Source organism: Parasteatoda tepidariorum, chromosome 7, assembly GCF_043381705.1.
Source record: "Parasteatoda tepidariorum isolate YZ-2023 chromosome 7, CAS_Ptep_4.0, whole genome shotgun sequence".
Taxonomy (NCBI): Eukaryota; Metazoa; Arthropoda; class Arachnida; order Araneae; family Theridiidae; genus Parasteatoda; species Parasteatoda tepidariorum.
This window is the reverse complement of record NC_092210.1, coordinates 33,564,527-33,588,674: the sequence shown is the minus strand read 5'-3', so window position 1 is coordinate 33,588,674 and position 24,148 is coordinate 33,564,527. Positions and strand designations below refer to the sequence as shown.

Here is a 24,148-nt window from a genome sequence, read left to right as displayed (position 1 = left end):
GCTGACATCCTCTCTAAATGTCTTCAGGAGCCACTAGGGGGGAAATAAATAGGGGTACAACCAATAACTGAGTTTCTTTACCATATTTTAAAAAGCAAATTTTACAACTTTAAATTTGTAACATACTGAAAATAAAAATAGTGTTACGTTCCAGTTATTTGCATAAGAATAATAATTTCGTAAATTATAAAAACGAAAACGGAAAAACAGGCTCTCCCATCACGAAGTACCTTAATACACTGACAAAATAAATAAATCATGTAGTTTTGATTTTAAAAAAATACATGTTACAATTATAAATTGCTACTTGTCAATTTTATTTCTACTGTTGTATATTGTTTCTAATTGTTTACATTCGACAATATATGCGCAATTAAATTTCTCCAGTATTCTTCCATTTCTAATAAAATTACATCTGCTTCAAATGAAGTTACCATATATTCTTAATTTTTAATAGTAAATGCATGCACTAATGACCCCTCTATAAAATTAGGTTGGAGTTACATTAAATAAGTAAACACATTTATAAAAAGTATTATTCCTTTTAAAATGGTCGACTAATTTTAAAAGAAACTAAATTGCATTTAGGTTACTTGATTAAAAAGACTTCATTCACTTCAAAATGTATAGTTTGGATATAATAATCGGATCAATTTTAAGCACTCAAAAATGGGCGCCCATTTTCAAGACTGAATGAGAAGAAACAAAAGTGAGTTTTGCGATCCTTCTTGTTATTTTTCATCCACGTCTGACAAGTCTTGAAAATAAGCGTTTGTTTCTGAGCGCTTAAAACATGTCAGCTCCAGTAATCCAATCTGCATATTTATGAAGCGAATTAATTTTCTTAATCACGAAATACCTTACCACTTCAATTGCTTCGGATTATATATTTCAATGCATTCGAGTTCATTAAGGTAACATTTATAATATTTATAGAAAATTGAAAAAAAAACTTTGTTTTATAATTCGAACATTATGTTTATTACATCATGTGCTAGAGGGTATAAACAAATCATAGTGATGATCAGATTAAAGTTTTTTTTTAAAAAACAACTGTGGAAGCAAAGGTGATGATGCAAATACAATATGAACTTATGAAAAGTTAGTTCTTTTTTTGTATACTGCTGTTCTTAAGATTATTTCGTAAAGGTGCACATTACATTATAAATCTACTACACATATTTTATAGAGTTGGATTTAAATATTAACTTCTAAAACATTATTTTAAAAGAAATTAATTAAATTATCAATTATTTCTCTAACTTAAACGTCGAATTTATAGATTAATAAAAACAATAAATTTAATGAACTTTACTTTTTAACTGCGCCGACCAGGTGGCCGAGTGGTTAACGTGCCTGACTGTGGAGCCGATGGTTGGGGGTTCGAATCCCGCTCAGGGCATGGATGTTTCTTTACTCTCTCTCTCTGTTGACCCGCCCTATAAACGGGTTTGTGGTAGCGTGACGTGGGCGACGCTGCTCCACCGCCGTGGCTTCGCCACTGGTGCCCACTGACGAGAAGAGAGTAGTAGTCCTGGCATATGAGGCCAATGGGACAATACATCCCAAATGCCATATGGGGGGGAAAAAGAAAAGTAACTTTTTAACGGAGTAAAAGAAAAAATTATATTTTGACATTTAGTGTAACATTTTTTAAAAAAATTATACTAAATATCAAATTTTCTAATGTTTAGTACATTTTCAGGAATTACAACTAAATAATACAATAGGTATAAATTAATCTTCGTGGTTAATATTCCGTAAATAAAGCAAAAATATAAAGTCAACTAAATCTGTATGACGCGTTCGAAATGTCTTCTTTTCAAGCCTGGTGATATATTCCGATGCGTCAAGAAAAATTTTATACCCAACACGCACCATAAATATTTTGAAAGCAAATCCGATTGCAGAGTATTCATTCCTTTTAAAGCTGAAAAAATAAATTTTAATTTGTAATTTATTTCATAATCTTAGACCTGACTTTTCCTTTTGTATGAACTATGTCTACGTTTTTTGTTTAGTGATTTATATTTTTTAATATGATTTTTTTCTTGAAGCACTGCGCATATTCTACATACTCACGGTAAAACATGCAATGGCCAGAATAAAATTCCAGCACTAATATAACTAATAAAAACATTCAAAATTGTATTATAAAATCTAGAATATCACTAATCACTATAACATCTAGAATACTTGATAATCACTTTCTTTTTGTCCTCGATTAAAAATTATCAATGTATGTTAGGCCAGTAGTATTTATTTGTGAACTTATAAAATTACATTTATGCTATTGACAGTTAAGCGCTATCATTTATCAAACCATTGCATATTTGCAGTGGGGAGTGCATTCCACAAAAAGTATCAAAATCCAGTATCTATTTCTAAATTCTTTTTTTTAATATTGTTTCTTTAGTAGGCTACTTAAATAGTTGAAGGCAGAAATTACTAGGGGAAAGCTGGAGATTGCTTTAAAAGTAGGGATTTGTGTCCAGTCTGGAAGCCTAAGATTTAGTCTTTCATCGGATATGATTTTCAGCCCCCATCTTGAATTTACTGAAAAGGGAAAGGAATTTAAAAAGAGAGAAAAATTTAATTTTGTTATGCAGACAAGTAAATTATTGTTTCTTCTGATTTTTCTTTAATGTTGAGTCTATAGGACAAGTAATTTTAGAGTAATAAGGAATTTAGTAAATGCACTTTAGTAAGTGTATTAATTAAGTAAAAACAAAAGAGTACAATTTTTCATAACACATATTTTGCGTCTAAAGTACCTATCTAGACAAATGAAATATTATTTTCTATGTAAGGTTTTACACGGAGAAAACATCCTGGTAAAAATACCGTAGTCTTTATGCCACTCTTATGCGTACTCTTTATGCCATATATATACATTAGTGTATGCTAAAAGCGTTTCTGGTTAAGGTCTGGTAATAATACCAAACTCTGCGGTCTTTAAATCATTCATTAGGAATTTTTCCATTCATATTATAACGGTTTACAGGAAATTTTGGGTCGCAAAATTACAGTTCTTATTAACACACATTTAGTAACAAATACAAAACCGAAAAGTAAATTTAACCAAATAAATTGTTCTTATGCCATATGCTCTACTAAGGTATCATGATAAAAAAATCACATTTTACCATACTAACTTGACTTTAACGTGTATTATAAAACATTATTTTATAAATATTTTTGCTAAAATATTTACTGAAGGGCTTTGGTAAAAATTACTTTGATTTTGGTGTTCCTTTAGAACCAGAAACACGGTAAATTTTACTATATTCTGGTAGTTGTATCCATATTCTTTTTCTCAGTGTTCGCTGAATCGAAAAATAAGCAAAGCAACTCCTATAAAACTAATTGTTTGAAAGTTATAAAAGATTTTACGGTTCATAAGTACAGTTTTATAATTATACTTAAATACACCAATAGATATTGGATCCGATTTTTTTACACTGAACTGAATGAAATCAAAACCCAGTCGACGAAACTAATAGTTTATTAGGTATGAAAGCTCCAAGTATTAAAAAAATAATTTTTCATTTATACATTTTTGCACCCCTAATACTTTTTTACTCCCTTATTGTTTCGAAACTACTATAGTTGTATGATTCTAAAGTTCTATACATCAACTTACACTTACTTTCGATTTATATAAATTCATTGAAATTAACGTAACGAAATACTCAAGGATAGTGTATAGATAGAAATGTTAGACTCGTAAGTATGCTTCGCACAAAAACTGTACTTTATATACGTGAGACTTTCATAACACTCTTTTAACTTCAAAACTATTAGTCCTATAATCTTGCTTTTGTACTCATTCAGTTTAATGTAAAAAAAAAAGATGAATTAGATTCAATATTTCTCTTGTCAATAGATTTAGATAAACATTAAGTGCAAAACTGTATATACTTGAGACCTTAATAACACTCTTCTAACTTTAAAACTATTGGTCCTATTGTCTTGCTTTTGTACTCATTCAGTTTAATGTAAAAAAAAGATGAATTAGATCCAATATTTCTCTTGTCAATAGGTTTAGATAAACATAAGTGCAAAACTGAAATAAGTGCAAAAAGATTTTTTTAATTCACTTGAAAAGTTCTTGAGATATAGCATTAAAAAGTTCAAACTTTTGAACGCTCTCCTGACCTGACTATTGGAACCATATTTTTCAGAATGCCGTTATCTGCTATATTGTGATTGTCAGAAATCTAACTTCGCTGAAAAAAATATGTTTATTCGAAGAAAGCACTTTTTTGTGTCTGATTTAGTAACTTAAAATATCATCTGCATTTATTAATTAACATATTTGAGGTCACAACTTTGGACCATTAAGGTTGAGTCCTAGAGCGTGTGGATCAGATCATTAGTTAAAAACAGATTCAGAGTGGTCCGTTTATTTTTTTTGCGAACCGTACAATGTATTGATATGTTTAATCGCAATTGTTTGATATGGATGTACATTATGTAGAATTAGTTAAGTTTTTGAAAAATAAATAGCTTGTTCAGTAAGTTCAATAATTAGTAAAATGCAGAAACTAAGAGTGCTAAATTATCAAAAACAACGTTTACCAATCAAGAAGGAAAAAAATGCACTCAAAATCTGATTTTTGATTCAAGGCTTTTTTTACCTATTTGAAATTGTGTAGTGTTTTGTCAATATTTGAACGAGCTTTAAGTTAAGATATAAACTAAATTCAAAATGCTTGAGTCTAATGCATAATGAAAGCTAAATGTTTATTTTTCTTTGTAATTTAGAGCTCAGAATTCTCAATTACTATGGAGCCACACTTTGGAATGCCTCTCATTATTTAAAAAATACTATACCACGGGACTTAACTTTTAATACAAATTCCGTTTCACATCCAATTGTGAATTAAAAGAGACTTTAGGTAAACCTAGAGTAAGCCAAAAAGTTTCTAATGCTGATAATACAGATATCAAAATGCAAACAAATTATGACAGAATTACTTAGGGATAAGCAGTAGTGCCATAATTAGTTTCCAATTTAATACCTTGAAAGTCAATATTCTGCATTTTTTGAACTCATTTATTTAAATTTTTTAATATCATGTAAAAAAAAATTTCATCATTTTATTTAAAATTTAATTTTCTAATAAATAGAGATTTTTTTAATCACAAAAATGCAATACCTGTAACATTACATGTCTTGTACACATTACATTAAATGCGCCACCACAGGCATGTTTAATGTACTGTGGGTACACTAACTGTGGGTACTTTAATGTAATGTAGTAGAGGCACTTATTAATTCTTTTAAATTTACGATCTCTAAATGCTATTTCATACATTTTATCTAATTTTTATAAACTGTACTTCAATTTAAAAACATTCTTCCAAGTCTGGAACTGTGATATTCGTGCGTAATGATGAAGATTCTTTTGCGAAGCAAGTAATACTTTTTATTCATTCCTTTATATCATTAAATTTGCCGATGGTCATTCAGAGAGCGAAGCTATTTGTATAATGATCGAATGTCCGTAAAAAGTCAGAGCTCTTGCGCTGTCTGAAGGTCAGTTGAAGTAAGGGTATATGTGTCAAGAAGTGTCGCACCTGGTCGATAAATGAGATCGTTTGGGAGCGACCCATTGGTCGTTGAGTGAAATCGTCGCCGCTCTGACTGTCAGCCCAAACATTTGGCGTCTGTTAAATGTTTCCAAGGGAACCTTGCATTGCATTGCTATCATCGTGCCATTATACTTTTATCATCGCACCAAGTATGGTTGTACGGTGGCCGTTTGCTTTTTGTTGTCTTTTTTGTTTTCTTTTGTATCTCTTTCGTTCTTTTTTTAAATTCCATTCAAAGTGCGTGCTGACTTCAAAAGGTGCTGCTCTAGACTTGTATTTTAAAAGTCATAAAAAGATGGGTATCTTCGTTACACTTATCTAGAAAAATATGAGCGTGGTTGGATTAAAATTCTAATTAGCTTTTATGCTTCTTGGCATGGGCTAAGATAAGGGGGAGGAAAGGTCAAAAGGACACGTGCCCCTCCAATAATTTTCCGAAATTTCAAAATTTTTATATAGTTATGTATTATAAAACTAATTTAGTGATTGTCACTTTTATGTTAGTATTTATTTAAGTTTAATTATATCTTGAAAAACCATTTTAAGACATTTTTTAAATTTGCTACAATCCGAACTCAATGATTCCAGTGAAACAAAATACAAGTATATTATCTTTTCAGATTATAATTGTAGTTGGTAGTTATTTCTTTTATTTTTTGCGCAATATTTTTTTAATTATAATGATTATTTAACAACACTCTGCCTTGCAGTCAAAAGTTTTTCAGTATCCTTTTATATCACTAAGAGGCTCCATCCCCTACTTGATCCGCTAACAAACTCCCGTAATTGCCTATCGTTCATTCATCTATTTTTTTCATTATTTCTCAAGTCTATTTTTTAATAAAACGTAACTTTTTTTGAAAAGTGCATAATAATTATAATTTTATGAAGAACAATTTGTTAATATGCTACTCGGAATAAAATAAACTATTACTTGGATGTAAAAAAATAATCATCTTAGATTTGATATTTTATTTTTAATAAGTGTCGTATTGTTTTATTGTGATATCTTTAATGAGGGCGGTATTTCCAATGATTAAAAAATACCACACGCAACTCAGGAGGATAATGTTTTTTGTAAAGAAGCAATGGACAGAAGTGCAAGTTTTCAAAATTTAAGTGACAGATTTTAAGTAAAGAGTATAGAAGAATAACTTTTCTTATTGCTATATATTTTTAGGAATATATTTTTATGAATATGTTTTTTCCACTTTCGTAATGTTTTCAGCTGTATAATTTTGATATGGAGCTCCAATGTTCGATTGTAACATTGAAACTTGTGTATTCTTCAGGAAGTTTCTCTCACGTTGGTTAATTCCTTAGCAAAAATGCACAAGTAATAATCAGATAAAAAGTAGCGATTATAAGTATACACAAAACACAAATTCAAAATAATCGTGGTTAAACTTTATAAATAAAAATCTAAAAATACGTCATTATACATTCATTAAAATAATAATTCAATTTCAAATACCTTCATTTATTTTACAAAATAAATGAATTTTACCTCATACATTTTCATAAGTTGAATTTGCTATTAATATTAATAGGGAAAGTAACATATTTCCAGTTTAAGAGGAGAAAAATATCCAAATTAATTTAACATTTTTTTCACTTATTACAATTTGTTCAAAATTAAAATAAAGCAAACATAAGAAATAATACATGCAAGAAAAACATCAATATTTCCGAAAAACATCAGTATTTAATTACAGTGCTTTTACCATAAATATCACTGTAAAAATTACGATACATCTGATTTTTATTCGGTTAAATTTTATAGTGAAAAGTACTGGCACCCTAAGTTCCGATGCTTTTTTTTTAACTTAATTTGATCCGGTATTTTTTACAGTGTTCAAAGTACAAAAGCTCGTAACGATTAGCTGTTAAAGACCAAAAATTATCTTTAAGAGATACCACCATGAAGGATCTTTAAAAAATTTAATAATATCAGCCTGCAATAATTTTTTTAAATTTAAATAACTTAGAGAATATCGAACATTTTCTGGCTATCATCTTAAAGGCTAATTGCATTGCTCGGAAATTTATTTTATTTGAAACAAAAAATCGATTACACATCTTACTCTCGATACATAAGTTAAATGAAAGAAGCTCATAAGTCAGAAATGATGAATTTAAAAACTTCAAATTAATTTTAGTAAAATTAGTATGTAGTTTTACGATAATTTTCAGTAATATTTAAGATTGTTACGTTTTTAAGATTGTTATCGAAATAGATATGAATTTCTCTATGTAAATTATTCAGTTAAATAATAATTAATTGTTCAGTTAAAGAATAATTAATTATTCAGTTAAAGAATAATTAATTATTCAGTTAAATAATGAGTCCTAGAGCGTGATGATCANCAGTTAAATAATAATTAATTATTCAGTTAAATAATAATTAATTATTCAGTTAAATAATAATCAATTATTCAGCTGAATTAATTGTTCTGCTCACAAGAATTGAAGGAAAGAAGTTATCTCTTCTGTCTAAAAAATTTGAAGAAAAATTTTATAATTTCGTAATATTGCTTAACAAAATTCTAATTTTGAGTGCTTTATTGAAAATTAATAAGCAAAAATGAACTATCAGCAATTATAAAACATTTTTACCTTTTTTTAAGTATAAAACTAACTTTAATTTTTATTAAAAGAAAGTTTTCACGTCCTATATATTTCTTCAAACATAAGTCAATATCTAAGAAATCGAACTATAGTTTAATTTTTTTTAAATTATGTGAAATCGTTTCCTAAAAATATAAATAAGTAAAATTTTTAAACTCATCTTTCTGAAGATGCACGATTATACTTAATTTACTATTTTTTACTATTTTCCAAAAAAAATATTGTTTTAAGATGATATTATTAAATAAAAATTTTGATATATTATATGTTTAAAAACAAATACTGATTTGAAAAATTTAATTTAAAAAATAAAATATAAAAACGGAATGTTTTGAAGGAAAATTCTACTTGTTGCTAAATGTGCTTTTTCAATACTCTTTACTAATTAGCAATTAACAAAAAGTATTACAGATTTTAAAGAGCAGATAACTGTTGAATTTGTCAGTTTTTGAAAGAAAATAAAAAGGAGAAAAACTACATACACTTATACTCAAATATAAAGAGATGCAAATGAATCTAGAAAAAAATTACTATTCAAGGCATTTTTAAATACTTACCCAAATAACTAGCAACCTTACTGCAAACTTTTTATTCATTTGGTTGGCATAGAAAGGTTGAATAAATAATCATTTTTTAAACTTAGTACAAATATTAGTATGTCAAGCTTGTTTTCGTAAGGATTGGATAAAAGCATGCAAAAACTTTACCAAAAAATTTCATTTTGTAAGCTTTACAATAAACCTTGTTTTTTTTCCTTTTTTTTCCATTCTAGCTTTATCCAGGCTTTAAAATATTGCGTTGGAAATTAAATGATCAGGCCAACCTTCAATTTTAAAGTGTTAAGGAAATCATATAAGAGCTTACGCAAATGGGCCATGGTTCAGTCATCATAGTTAAATTTAACATTATTTCAAGCTTGCATGGTTTTATTTCTAATCATTTATAAGCCCTATTGGGCTTTGTGATAAAGGTTGTTTAGGAGATTAAAATCAACCTTACACGGCTATCTGGGTATGATTTCAGATTTAGTATAGGTTTGACAATATCATTTTCTAAATCTACTTACTTGTATCATTTTATTTTATAACCTTCGTTGAACAGCCTGCTCAATTTTGGGTTGACGACTACTAATGTCCAACTCTGTAGCCTTGTAATTTTGCACCCAATCCAGAAGACTAGGAAACTCCTGGATCAGTACCCCCAGAGGTATGATGTATCATGGGAACATGGAGGACTTTGAGACTCGACAGATTTAGCGTGCATCAGTCACCATTTACTACAAAGGAGGTCTTCGGTTGACGAGGATTGAACCCATGACCTCTTGGACATGGACCCAGTGCCATACCAACCAGGTTATCTCAGTCGCACTTACTTGCATTAAAATAGCTCCGAAAATCGGTAGAAAATAAACGACTAAAAACCCTTATTTCCATTCCGCTTTTATTCCTCAATTCAGTTTTCTTTGGCACACTGAAATATTTCAGAGTTAACAAGTAGTTTTAATTTTTGTTTCACGCAATTGAACAATATCAAAAACAGTAATAATAATTCCTCTTGTGACGAACGAAATTATTTTCCATTAATTTCCAACACTAAAGCAGACGCATTAGGGGTAAATATTCAATACACCTTTACGTAATCAAATACACATAGAGGCGAAAGCAATAACTTTCTCTACTTGACAGACAAAGTCTGGAAAGAGGATTATTTTTTGATTAGACATAGAAAGTTATTAGAGGCTCGCTTACTCTCGGCATTACTGAAGTGGCTTGTTCTAGAACACTCAGGCGAAGGTAAAAGGAACAAAGTACGTGCAAACGTAAAGTGTTTTCTCCAAAGAGTACACTTCAGAAAAGAACTTTTTGGGGGATTCTTACCAAGTATCTCTCTAAATTAATGCAACTAGCTAGAATGTACTCATTTATTTGACTTCTTGCACAGTACATGTTCAGATACTGCGTTGTAAGTTATTGATTATCGGGATCATTTTAATTTGAAGCTGTTTAACATACAGTGAGTAAAAAAATAAACAGAGCACCCAGAATAACTTTTGATTTAATGATCGGATCTTCACTTTCTGGGATTCAATTATAATAATTCAAGAAGATTATCCCAAATATGCTAATTAATTAGTGCAGACGATATTTTAAATTACAAAATTAGACATAAAAACGTGCTTTCTCTGAATAAACATACCTTTTTTTATATGGATTCGGACTTATGACACCCAAGACAAAGAGAGTAGCCTCAATCTAGGAAATTTGCTCCCAATAGTTTAGTCACGAGAGTAGTCAGGAGTTTGAACCAATCAATGTTAATTTAAATCGAATCTTAAAATCAAAGAAATCGAATTTCAAAATTTGAAACGACATTTTGAAAATTTGATTTCGATCGATTCAACTATTTGACTGGTTTACTCTCAAAATTTGCATTTTGCCATTTAAAATTCCATTCTTTAAAATGATGCAAAAAATTTATACCTCATATTTCAAAATTTTTTCTACTACAATAAGTCAAATAATATCAGATAATAAATGTTTACTAAAAGTTATACTTTAAATATTTATGAAATTATTTCTGAATATGCAAATGCAAACGAATGCAAAAATGTTTCAATTCACTGGAAAAGCTTTCGAGGTACGGTCAATTAAGCAAAAGCTAAAATTAACAGTAAAGGTTCCAAATTTCGGATCGATAGATATTTAGAAAAAGCTCTGTAATTTTTACCCAAGCTCATTGGTTACGATTTTGGCAAAATTAACAATAAAATATGGTTTCACAATATGTGATAAGTTTTGGTAAATGTGGTTTTTTGGTAATTTTTTACGATGAATTAGAGCTTAGCATAACAACCATTTATTTAGTTAAATATACTTTTCAATTTTGTATTTTTACTAAATACGTGGTAATAAGAATTATAATTTGTACCAGAATTTCTAATGAACCGTTGTGGCAAGAACGGAAAATACCAGAAATGTCCTTACCGTATAGTGCGGCAATTTTTATCAGTGTTCTTTTCTCAGTGTGAAAAAAAATATCCATGAAAGTTAAGACATCTTTGTATTTGCAAGACTATATTATTTGAGTTCTTGCACAGTACATATTGAGATACTGCGTTATTAGTTATTGGTAAACTGGTAAATATGAATCGGTAGTTATTCAATATAAAAAAGTTTACCATCAAGATTAAAAATTCATTGTCTTTACCTGAATGCATCTGTTTACTTGACTTTTTACACAGTACATATTCAGATACTGCATTATTAGCTATTAGTGAACAAATTAGTTTATATTGATAGTTCTATGTGAAAAAATTATCAGTAAATGCTAATACATCATTCTCTTTTCAAGTGATAAGTATTTTAATTATTCTCTTAAAATATTTATTTCCAAAAGAAGATTTAAAAATCGAAGTTTATTGCATACAAATAACATTAAAATCTTTAAATATTTTAAAGCTTTACATTTAAAACTTCGGCATCTAAACTAAATATGAATGATCTTTCTAAACTAATGCAACCAGCCATAATGACAACATTTAGCTGATTTCTAGCACAGTACAAAATCAAATTATATGTTGTTAGTTATTTTGTAAGTATGATTAAGAGATTGAGTTAAAATACTAGATTTTTTTTTATTTATAAAAAGAAATGTCCATAAAAGTTAGTACGTCAATGCCTTATAAATCTTTAGCATTGTTCGCACTTTAAGAAAATTTATTTTTAAGAGGATTAAAATTTAATAGAAATAACATTGAAACCTATATTTTTGATTTATCTCTAAGTATTTTGGCTTCTAAATTTAAATTTAATGATTTATTTAATTAATGCACACGGTCAAAGCATTTTCATTTGCTTTGCTTATATCACCCTAAATTCTTACTTTTAATTTTGGTAGATATTCCATCAATTTAATTTATAAATTAGGATGAAGTTGTAAGTGTCGTATGTATCAAAAATATTCATCAGTATATTTTATATGCTGTACATTCTTAAGTCTCTAAAAGATTTATTTTAGTATAAATTCGAATATACTATAAAATAATAACATCAAAATTTTTAAGTTAATGAAGTTTATATCTTTTATTCTTCTGATTCTAAAATAAACGATAATAAAACAAAAAAAATACCTTATGACGCTTAAAGAATTGTCTGTCCAATGTTTAAAAACTCAGCTTTTTCCCGTATGGATTCTTGAGCTTTCCTTATCTGAAATGCACTACTGCACTAAAATATATACTTCCAAAGCACTGCTTCATAAATAAGCTTAAGTGAAGTAAACAATTGTTAAAAACCGGCAATAACAAATGACACAAAGAATAATATGATCACAAAATCTTCATTTTCATATTTATGTAGTAGTAGTAGTAGTAGTAGTTCATTTACGTCGCACTAGAGCTGCACAATGGGCTATTGGCGACGGTCTGGGAAACATCCCTGAGGATGATCCGAAGACATGCCATCACAATTTTGATCCTCTGCGGAGGGGATGGCACACCCCCGCTTCGGTAGCCCAACGACCTGCACGCGAAGTCGAGCACTTTACGGTAGCACAGTTTAACGAGGACCAATACCGCACACCCTCGGTCCCTACGCAGACTGATCCAAGTGGGTCACCCACCATTTTCATATTTATACACTGTGAAACATGGATACTCGATTATGACGAAACTTTCTTCATTTTTGACAAAACCGTTTCCTGGTAGATGATCCGAGTAAAAATTTCGTCAAAGTGATGAAATAGCTATCGTCACTTCTTCGAGGTAATGAATTACGTCTAAATTAAAGAAATATTTCGTCATTCTATATTCTTTTCAAAAAAACAAAATTATAGTACCTTATGGGTCTAACTTTTTTACCAATCACTTTAACGTGGGCACCATATAAACGGCAGGATACAACAAGAACAGATAGATAAATTACACTCAATACTATGCCTGAATACTACGCCTGATGAGGGATTTGAACTCAGGATCTTCCTGGTACCAAGTTTCTTGACCACCAAACAAACTGGTCAGCTTAATATGTCAAATTATTTTCTATTTTCTAGTCTTCATTCTAGCTTCTTTATTCTAGCTTCGTCCTTCTAGTTATCTTCCACATTACTCTACGAAGAGGTTTCAAATTGAGGAAGCATTTTCGTCTTACATTTGAGAGTTCGCGTTTCGCTACAAATCAATTGATTTCGTGACAAAATGATTCTTAAAACTAACAAAATATTACTCAAGGATTACTGAATCGTCAAAAGTGAGAGTTTTATTTTGATAGGGCATTGCTCTTTTTTGAAAGCTATATGATTTATTGTATACGAATATCATGAAACGCATTTACATTGTTCATCAAGTAAACGTTGATTTATTAATGGCACTTTAATGGCAACAAAAGTGTAAAAACGTTCATTCAAATTTTAAATAACTTGTCTGTCCAATGCTTAAATTTATACATTTATTTTATTTGAAAAACACTTAAAAAATTTTATTAGCATCTTAAATTTTTAGACATAATTTTGTTACTTAAGAAATATGTTATAATATAGTAGAAAATACATAAAGCTAAACAAAAAAGAAAATATATAAAGCTAAACAATTTTTAAAAAAAAAACTTTTAGAAAAGCTGTTTCAGTAAAATAACTTCGATATAAATCAACTGCTAAATTATAGTTTACAATAAAAATAAACTTTAGTACTTTCATAAATAGTTTCAATTAAAATTTGATTACTTCTACAATTAATTTCTATTACTAATATTTATAACGTTTTTTTTTTCATTGTATCTCAAGTGCAAATAATAAGCTTCACAAAAGATATTTGGCAAAATTATGTATTTGAATTTACTACATTTAAAATTTTCTGAAATCATATTAATTTAAGACTTTGAAGTTCGTAAAAGACAAATGCAACAAATGCATTAGTTTCTTAGTGACAAATTTCAGTGTCCCCATTTTGTGACTAACATCTGGACATTAACCAACACATTTGTGTAATTTTATTCTGTTTTCTATTAACCTACTTTCGAACCAAATTGAATGACATCAAAAGGAATTTATTTTTCTTAACTAAAACCTAAATCTGCTTAAGAATGCTTATACCCTAATGTTGAAATTTGCATATGGACGAATATTAACATTACATAATGCTCTCTAAGTGTTTCAAACTAGGAATTTTCTGATATCATCTAAAATTATAATTAAATACATTTTAGCACGAAAAATTAAATAGTAAAACTTTGAACTGTATAAAACATTTGTTAGAATGTATGCTATATGAAATTAATGTATACTTAAAGAATTAAAAAGCTATCTGTAGAGTCATACTCAAAAGATTAGAATAGCTTAAGAAAAGTTTCTGAAAAAATGAACTTTTCTTAAGCTATTCTAATCTTTGAATTAGGATGCATCAAAAAATAAAGAATAGGGAAATTAGAATTTTAAATTAATTGTAAAGTATCGATTGAATTAAAATAAAAATAGCATATATTGTCATGAATGAATTGTATAAAAGCTAAAAAAATAAATAAAATTATAATAATTCAAAACATTCAATCTTCCTAGCTTCATTTTTGTTTAAAAAATCTTTTTAAAATAGAAAACCATTATAAATAATGTAACAAAAGTAATAAAAGGCAGTTGATTTGCAATATTTTTTTCTAACACAGTGTAACATGATTTTTAAACATCACGACTTCAAATATTTTGTAGTTCAGTATTAAAGAAAGATTTTAATAAATAGTGTGTAAATTCTCCCTAATTGAATAAAAAAATTTTAAGTATCAGATTTCAGATGCACAAAATTTTTTTGTAAACAATTTCTACTGTCGCAATCCTTTGTTTGAAAAAACTGCATGCACAACGGTTTTTTGTTGCATTCTTTTAATTAAAACTATGATGGTAACTTAAACTGCACAGTTAAATCTGTAATTTCATTCTTGAAATTAAAGTTAGCAAAAGAGATTTTATTTATAGCAAGTCCATGCAAATTTTAAAACATAACTTAGGCCTGCTTTCAAAACTATTTTCAAAAAGTCTTATTGAAATGGGAATTTGAGGACATTTTATACGTTTAAAAACGTAACAAAAGAATTTTACATTTTTGAATCACTTGCTCTATGTGAATAATATACTTTCATAAGTAATTTTTCAAGTCTTTAAAATAGCAATAATTCAGCAAAGTGTATAATTTTAAAATTATAATTGCATTCTACATTCATATTTTACACTGTTAGAATTTTTATACTAAGATTATTTTTAAAATAACCGGCAGTAGTCTATTCATCTGATTAACCGTTACGTTTACGGTAAAAACATTTTTTACGGAAATCGTTTATAAGTAATATGATTATAAAACCATGAATACGAAACTACATGGCTTTTTAGCCATTAACAACTAACACGGTTTCCAAACCGTAAAAAAAGTAATTTAACTGGACATAAGAGTTAGGCTTTTAGTTAGAAAATGGGCATTGTAGAGTGTGGGATATAAATTAGGGCTTGCAGGACACTGAAAACTATTCATGCGTATAAGGGAATGGAGGAAATATTGTGGCATCAACGTTGGGACACAGACCAACATATCCGACCCCCTCGTTTTATTGGTCATAAAACTGAAAGATTAGCCCTCTCGTCTAAAATATATATACGTAGATGCAAGCAACTAAGTGCCTTCATTAGGTGGTTCTAGTTGGCGCGACAAACCCTGGTCGTTTAACCGCATTAAGTAAAAGCAGTTAATAATCTGTTTTTCTCACAGTTAACAGTTTCATAACCATCTTATTTATGGTTATTTGACTGTTTTGTTTCAATATGTTAAAAAAAAAAGCAATTAAATAAATTTTTATTTAACCATGTTTTTCCGTGAAATTTCTAACAGTGTACTATTTACATACACAGTTAGACATTTTAGTGTAGATTGGACAGCAATATAATTCAAATTAATTCATCTCAAAACTTGCTAAACAAAATTGTAAATAAAAGGAAAGACGATAGATTATACGTTTTACAGTTTGCTACAAATGAGCGCCTTGCTATAGTTTAACATTGTACTGGTTTTTTATGACATTTTTTTGTTTTTTTTTCTGATTTGAATATATATTAACGCTAGAAGTATGTTAAATAAATTCCAAGTTTTGTATATTACTCAAAATACATAATAAATTAAGAATTATTTTAAAGTTATAATTGTTAACTTACGCCATTACGTATAATTACGTATAATATATCTTTGAATTATCAAAACAAATCTGGTAATAGCAGTATTTAAACAAATAAGATTTCATATAAATTGCCTAGTCATTGACAGATTATCGATTTCTTGTAGGTTATCTGTTAATCAGTCCCTAGGCATAAATATTACTTATTTCATATTTCCCAGATGCTTCATTGTAACTTGGCATTCTATAAAATTCTGAATTGCATACATTGCTTGATGGTAATATATANATATATCAATATATATCATTGATTGTGAAGGAAGTTGATGACTAATAAATTTAACATAATTCGGTTATGTAATTGAAAAAAATTCTGTTGATGAATATCTAATGAAAATATGTTTCGCTGCTTGAGAGAAAGATTAAATTCATGTAATATTTTATGCATTTCATGATAAAAATAGGTGCATTAAAATTAGTCAGAGATTGTATACTTAAAACTGATTTTTCTTTTTCAATAAATTTTAAAAAATAATAATAATGATTATAATTTCAACTTATGCATTATTTTTATCTCGCTAAATTATCCAAACAGATAAATATATCGAAATCAACAGTCATCTATCTTTTCTTAAAATAATGGTTATTAGGGAGTTGATAGCTATCCGTGTACTCATTTAATGTTTCTGCTCTAAAAATTATTTTTAAAATACTTGTCTCCTTCATATAGAATTAACCAGATGGTGAAATATCTAGGTTAATGAGTCTACGAATCCTCACAACTATTTTATTTCGGGTTAAGTATTCGATCACGTATCTTTTTTCAAATCATTAACTTGTCCTCCGGATTTTAACAGACAATCGATATCCATCTTTCTCTGGTGTTAAATACTATTTGATGAAATCTAAATTATGTTTACAAAGAAAAAAACTTCTAGCATCTATTTATTTGTGTTAATAAAATATTTTATATGCCTCGTCAATTTGACACAAGTTACTGTAAAATTTAGAGATTTAAAATTGATTTAATCAATAATTTTTTTCTGGCTGTTTTGAACTAGGCTGTAGTAATTAAGTAAAATCTAATAAATTAAAAACAAAATATTATTCCAAAAACAAATTAAGTGGGATCCCAGTTTTCTTCCATCAATCAAATATACTTTAAGAAGTTTTGGTTATTTGTGACCTATTATGCATCTTTTTAACGTAAGTCAAAACCAAACAGTGACTTATCTCGAATTGGATTAGATGTTTTTTCAAACAGTGATGAAAATTAAGATTAAAGCATTAATATAAATTTAAAATTTTTACTTTATATTAAATCTATTTTTATATTTATTAATTTTTAATTATATATCTGCAGTATTATGCTATTAAATATATTTTATCACTTTATGTTAAATAGGAAACAAACGTACAATTACCATAGCTCAGTTGTTATTGTCAACTCAATTGCTATTAATGATGCCACCTTTTTAAAAATAATGAAATTGTCAAAGATTGTATACACAGTTTCCCCATACATAATCTTCTTCTTTTCGGTATGCCTGAAATTCCAACATCTTTTTTCACCCATGGCACCTGACATGGTGTTTTTTTCATTTCATATTTTATAACTGTCATTGAACAGCTGATCCAATTTTCGGGTTAACGACAACTAATGTTCAACTCTGTAGCCTTGTAATTTTGAACCCAATCCAGAAGGCAAGGGAACTCCTGGATCAAGTATTGGGAGAAATTTTGCCTTCGTGGAGGACTTTTTGATGGAACTAACCATTTGCTTTATATGGAGGAGAAGACCACGATAACCTCCCGGGGATAGCTTGACGGCAGAGTGACTCTAACCCATGATCCGTCTACCACTGAGGATATTTCACGTCAACACTATGGTCAGACTAAGCTGGATGCGGATTCGTATTAATCAGCCATCGCTGGGATTCGCACCCGGTTAACTCTTTGGAAGGCAAACGCTCTATTCCCTTAACCATCTCAGCTCAAGATTACTGCATTGAGACTGATGAAAAACTGTAAAAAGTTCTGACTCAAATTAAGGTAAAAAGTACCGGCACTCACGGTGCATGCTCTTTTTACTATAAGGTCCCTTTGCAGCAAACTCTTAAGGAACAAACAATCTGATAAATCGTAATTTTTATATAATATTTCGTGTTAGGTCAGTGAGTAACTGCAATAAAATATGTATTACTTTTAAAAATAGGTTAAAAAATGTTGAGGTTAAAATGGACAGTACTTCTTAACCGTAATTTGATCTGGAATTATTTTGCGGTGAAAATGCTTGGAGATTTTTTTTAAAATTTGATTTAAATTTTATATAATTTTTGTGCTCTACTTTTGAATTAAATGTTGATGTTTTCGCTGACGGAATCTTCGAGATGAGGTATGAAATATTACAATGTCTTCCCACACATACTCTAACTCTAACTTACTAACTCTGATTTAAAATCACATGCTCTTGATTTTGAAAAATTAACTCGAAATATTGGTTTTTTGGATCTAAATTCTTAAGTTGCTTTCCAAGTTGTTAAATGGAATAGTGTTCCATAAAATATTTAAAACTATTTTTAACAAATTAATAGCTTAATAACAAGACTGAAAGCTCTTTTCTAAGTTTTGTTTATTTTCAGAAGCTTTAAATAAATTAGATTAGTTTGAACCTATGAATCAAATTTTTTCATTTACTATGTCATGTTACATTTTTTAACTTTTTATTAAATGAGGTGCTATTGATTGTTGAAAATATTTCAAGAATACTCGAACCAACATTTACTTTCACATTTTTTCTTACATTGTAAAAGATTGATTTTGCTGATTTTCTAGTGAAAACGAGTCTCAATTTTGAATCCTTTGATCCCAAATATACCCCTGACTCAATTTCAGACAAAATTTATCGTTTGTAGACACTCAACTTAATTAACTTAAACTTTTGATACATCATTATGTAACATTTAATATCACCTCCATACCTGGCGTCTAAAATAATTTAATACTAAAATTCATAGTCTACGAAGAAATATTTTCTTTAGAAATGCATTTAATTTCCATATTACCAATGACTTATATTCTTGAAAATGATAAAAGAGGTTCCAATTTAAATGTTATCTTCAGCAAAGAAATTACATTTTGCCTACAGCTTCTAAATATTTTCACGTGTAAATGTTTACGTGTAAATGTCAATGTCAAATTTCTCTCCACTTGTAATTCAGATGTTGATTCTTTATGTAATCGAGATGAGCTAGATGATCTCCAACTTTTAATGGTTTATAAACTGGCTTATCCAACTTTTTATGGTTCTAAATTTTAAGTAATTGCTTTAAAAAAATCACTAACAATGAATTAGTGTCATACAACGCAAGAGAAATATTTACTTAAATACTTTTACATAACTAAAAATACATTGATTTTAAGTCCTCGTCATTTGACGTGGTTTTTTACATTAAGCCACGTATTTGTTATTTAATAGTCACAACCTGAAGTCTTAAAATCAAATCAACATTACTGTACTCGCTAACAAATTAATAATATAATAGTTCTCTTCGTAAATTTTGGATTTCTATATTCGCGAATTTCGGCCTTCATTTTAAATCTCGAGTTTGGAAGCGATCATATATTATCTTATAACTATCATATTAATATACGCATAAAAATAATTTGGTTACAACACAGTAAAAGTCTATTAAATTTGCAAAATTACCTAAATTTGTAATCTTAATAACATATGTCATTTTAATAACATAACATATTAATAACATAACATTTAATCTTAATATCATATATCATTTTAATAACATAACATATTAATAACATAACATTTCTCTTCGCTACTTTTGGATTTCTGTGTTCGTGAATTGCGGCCTTCATTTTTTTCATATCTCGAGCTCGGAAGGGATCACTTTCAGAAATGAAACTCTCACTTTTGACAATTCACCAATCCTTGAACTGTATTTCGTTAATTTTGAGAATAATTTCGTCACGAAATGATCTGATTTGTGACGAAACATGACGAAATGTTTCTTCAACTTGGAACTTCAACGCAGTGCGTTATTGGATATCGTTAACTAGAATGAAGATTAGACGATCAAAAGTAGAATAATAAGATAAACCCACCGGACTGTACGGTGGTAGGGGATTTGGCCTCATACCAGAAAGTTCCCGGATTCAAATCCCACTTCGGGTATAGGTGAATTTTTTTTCCCTACTTTATGTGTCGTTGCGTAGTTGGGGGGACATTGATCCAGCTGTATGGTGCCCTCGGGAAAATGATCAAGTTTACCACCTTTGAATGCCATGCGGCACTAAGAGTACCGCATGGTGTTTTCCTTTTTTTCTGTTGAAAGAAATAGAATGATGAAACATTTATTTATGTTTGACAAAATTCATTTCCTCCAAGGAGTGACGATAGTCATTTCGTCACTTTGAGGAAATGTTCGCTAGGAACATATACCAGGAAACGGTATCGAACGGTATCGGTATTTAAAACGAAACAACCTGCTGACCGGCCTGTGTAGGGGGCAGGGAACTGTCCTTGAATCAGAAAGGCCCTGGGTTCGAATCCCGGGCAAGGCATGGATGTTTCTTTCTCTCTCTGTGTGTTCTATGTCCTTTCTCCTTTGTGTATGAATTTGACCCGCCCTGTAAACGGATTGTAGTTGTGTGAATGGCGTGGCAGAAGTCGAATTCCTGGCCATAGATGGCGCCACTGAAAAACAGGAACAATCGCACCCCCACTGCCTAAACAGGCATACGACAAAAGAAAAAAAACCTACATGAAATTTGAGTGTCCATATTTTACAGTGTTCGGGCACAAAAATTCCAATCGATATCAGCCTTGGGAAAACTCAGAAAAGAAGTGTTATTTTTGATATCAAGCGCTGAACTGGTAAATAAAAAGATTGGTCTAATGTATCATTTGAAAAGTAATAATAATCAACTAAAAGAAAGCATTTTTCATGATGAAATAATAAAAAAATATGTGTAATAATCATGACTACTGCGTCACTTATAAAGAGTGGTAAAAATTCTTGACATCTTTCCAATTGCTTTCATCTCTTAGCGATTCGTTAGTACGTACTGAAATGACGAGGTAATCAATCAAATTTATAAATAAAATATAAGACATTTTATTCTCGTAGAATAATTTAATTTATTTTCCTAATTTTTGATATATACGTTTATTTGAATGCACTTGTTCATTTAATTTCATGCGAATCGATTTTTCTCTTAGCTAATTGATTTCATGAACTCTCGTGTTTTGAAAAAAATAGCATTCTGCAGTAAAATAGTTAGCCACGACTTTCTTAAGTTGTTTGAAAGATTTATAAATTACTTTATGTTGTTGGTTGGAATAAAAATTGGCAAATCACATACATTATAAATTGTCAATTTTCTTCGTATTAATAATTTCTGGTTTGCAAAATTATTAAGTAGTAATAATGTCAATAAAATATTTACAAAAAAGGCAGGTTGAACTATTTAAATTGACAATTTTATCATATTGCAATTTGATACTATGCTTGCTTTAGCATGCACAAACAGAACCAAATTCGATATTATTCATTTAAAAAAAACACTTTTTATCGATAGAATGTTGTCTTAAAATAGATTAAACATGAAAATAACAAAATATTTTGAATAACAGTTTTATTTGTAAAAAGTGTAAAAAAAACCTGTTATAATGTGAGTTCTGAATAATAAAAAAATCACATGTTATATATTGTTTTTTAATGCACTGCAAAATTTAACTTTTTTATCAGATTCGAACCTTTTTTGCGTTCCTGATCTATTATTTTTATTAATAAATATTTTTTTTAAGTTCTTAGAAGAAAAAAGTATATAAACATTATTTTATTTTGCAATAATTTATTTATGATATTTAAACTCTCAATCATAAAAAATGCAGTATTATTTTTACAGTAATATTCATTTCATTAGAGTGATGACCGTAATGATCATTCTAATTAAATTGATTTATTGTAATTATAATTGTAAAAATTACAGTATACCAGATTTTTTTTTGTTCCGTANTTTATGATATTTAAACTCTCAATCATAAAAAATGCAGTATTATTTTTGCAGTAATATTCATTTCATTAGAGTGATGACCGTAATGATCATTCTAATTAAATTGATTTATTGTAGTTATAATTGTAATTTTGTTCCGTAACGTGCTCCGGTTAAAACAAATGCCTGTATGTCGGTACTTTTATTATGCCGGTGTGCCAGTAAAATTTATTTAATTAAAGGGATTCTGAGATTTAACGGTAACTATTAAAGTTAAAATTACGGTATATCAATTTTTTTGTTTCCTAATATATACCGGTAAAAATGGATGCCTGATTACCGGTACCTTTTTACCATAATTTGATCCGAAATGTTTTACAGTACGCTGCAATAGCATAAAAAATATTTTATTGACTATTTGATCTTCAACTAATTTTGTATACATTTGTGTTCCATTTCAGAAGTCCGTCATCAGCTCTCTCCCACTAAGGTCGCTACTGTGGCTTCAGTGGCGACCATCACGGACACACGTAGTCCACCGTTTGAGAACAAGAAGGGTAAGACGTAGCACGAGCCCTCATTTGGAGAGCTAAAGTGAGTCTTATATGATATTTATTTCTTTTTTTTTCATTCAAGTATTTATTGATTTACCAACGGAATTCATTTAAACTTTGTAAATTCCGAATTAAATTGCTGTAAAAAATGCTGGCACCCTAAGTGCAACATTAGTAAATTTCATTTTATCCTAAAATTCTATACAGTATTTTTTGAAGTAATATTGATTTAATTACAGTGATGCAATGAATTAACAAAAATATTACTTAAAACTTACAGTACATTGATTTTTTCCCGTAAAATTTTACCGTAAAATGTAGATGAAATCTGAATGCAGGTACTTTTTACCGCAATTTAATCCGGAATTTTTAACAATGAACGGACGTTATAGCTTTCACACAAAATTTGTCAAAAAATCATAATGAAATCTTGTATCCCTGAGTATCATAGATTGATTTATAAATGTTACCATTTTAAGATTTTGCTTGAAATTTATACGGGCATAGCGAACGATATTTTCAAATAGGAAAATAGTCAATAAAGTTTCGTTTTTTTAGTTTTTTTATTGCTATAATTTATTAATATAAATATCTTTTTTATTTTTTTATCTAATAATTTTCGTATATAAAACACATACTTAAAAATTATGTGAAAATAAAAGCCTTTTTTCGCATCGAAATTTAGACTGAAAAAGGTCAGCATTTTTCAAGGGTCCAAAACACGAAACTGAATGATAAAAATTTAAAAATAGTAAAATTACTACTTCTGCCAACGAATTCGTATTTTCGACCTCGAAAATTTTAAGATCGACAATTTGAAAAATATCGCTCAAACATTTAATCAGAGGGCCTTGAAATCCTTATATTAATTTTACTGTTTTGAATTTTTCGATATACCTCTAGAAATACTTAGGCAAAATAAAATATGTTTGCAAACAATGATAAAATACATTTATCTGAATATACAAAACAATTTTCTTAACTATATATTGAAAAAGTCTCATAGTAAACGTAAACTTGAAAAGAGTTCAACCAAAAGTTCACATATATATTGATTTTGAAAAGTATATTACGAACAACGCGAGAATTTTAAATTATAAAAGTCAACTATAGTTTACGTCCAAAGGAACTAATTAATTTTATATTTTTAGAAACAGCAAAGTATTGCTTTAACCTTTCATATTATAAAATGGGTCTTATTCTAATTTT

General features: G+C 28.7%; 1 protein-coding gene across 12 annotated transcripts in view; it reads left to right on the top strand.

Annotated features, from left to right (window-relative positions):
• Positions 1–24,148, top strand: part of LOC107457578 (sodium channel protein para) — a 264,069-nt gene that overhangs the window by 121,743 nt on the left and 118,178 nt on the right. For all 12 annotated transcript variants that reach the window (XM_071183269.1, XM_071183267.1, XM_071183263.1 and 9 more), the window contains one exon: positions 22,847–22,979. The gene's annotated coding sequence lies outside the window, so the exon portion shown is untranslated. The remainder of the gene's footprint in view (positions 1–22,846; positions 22,980–24,148) is intronic.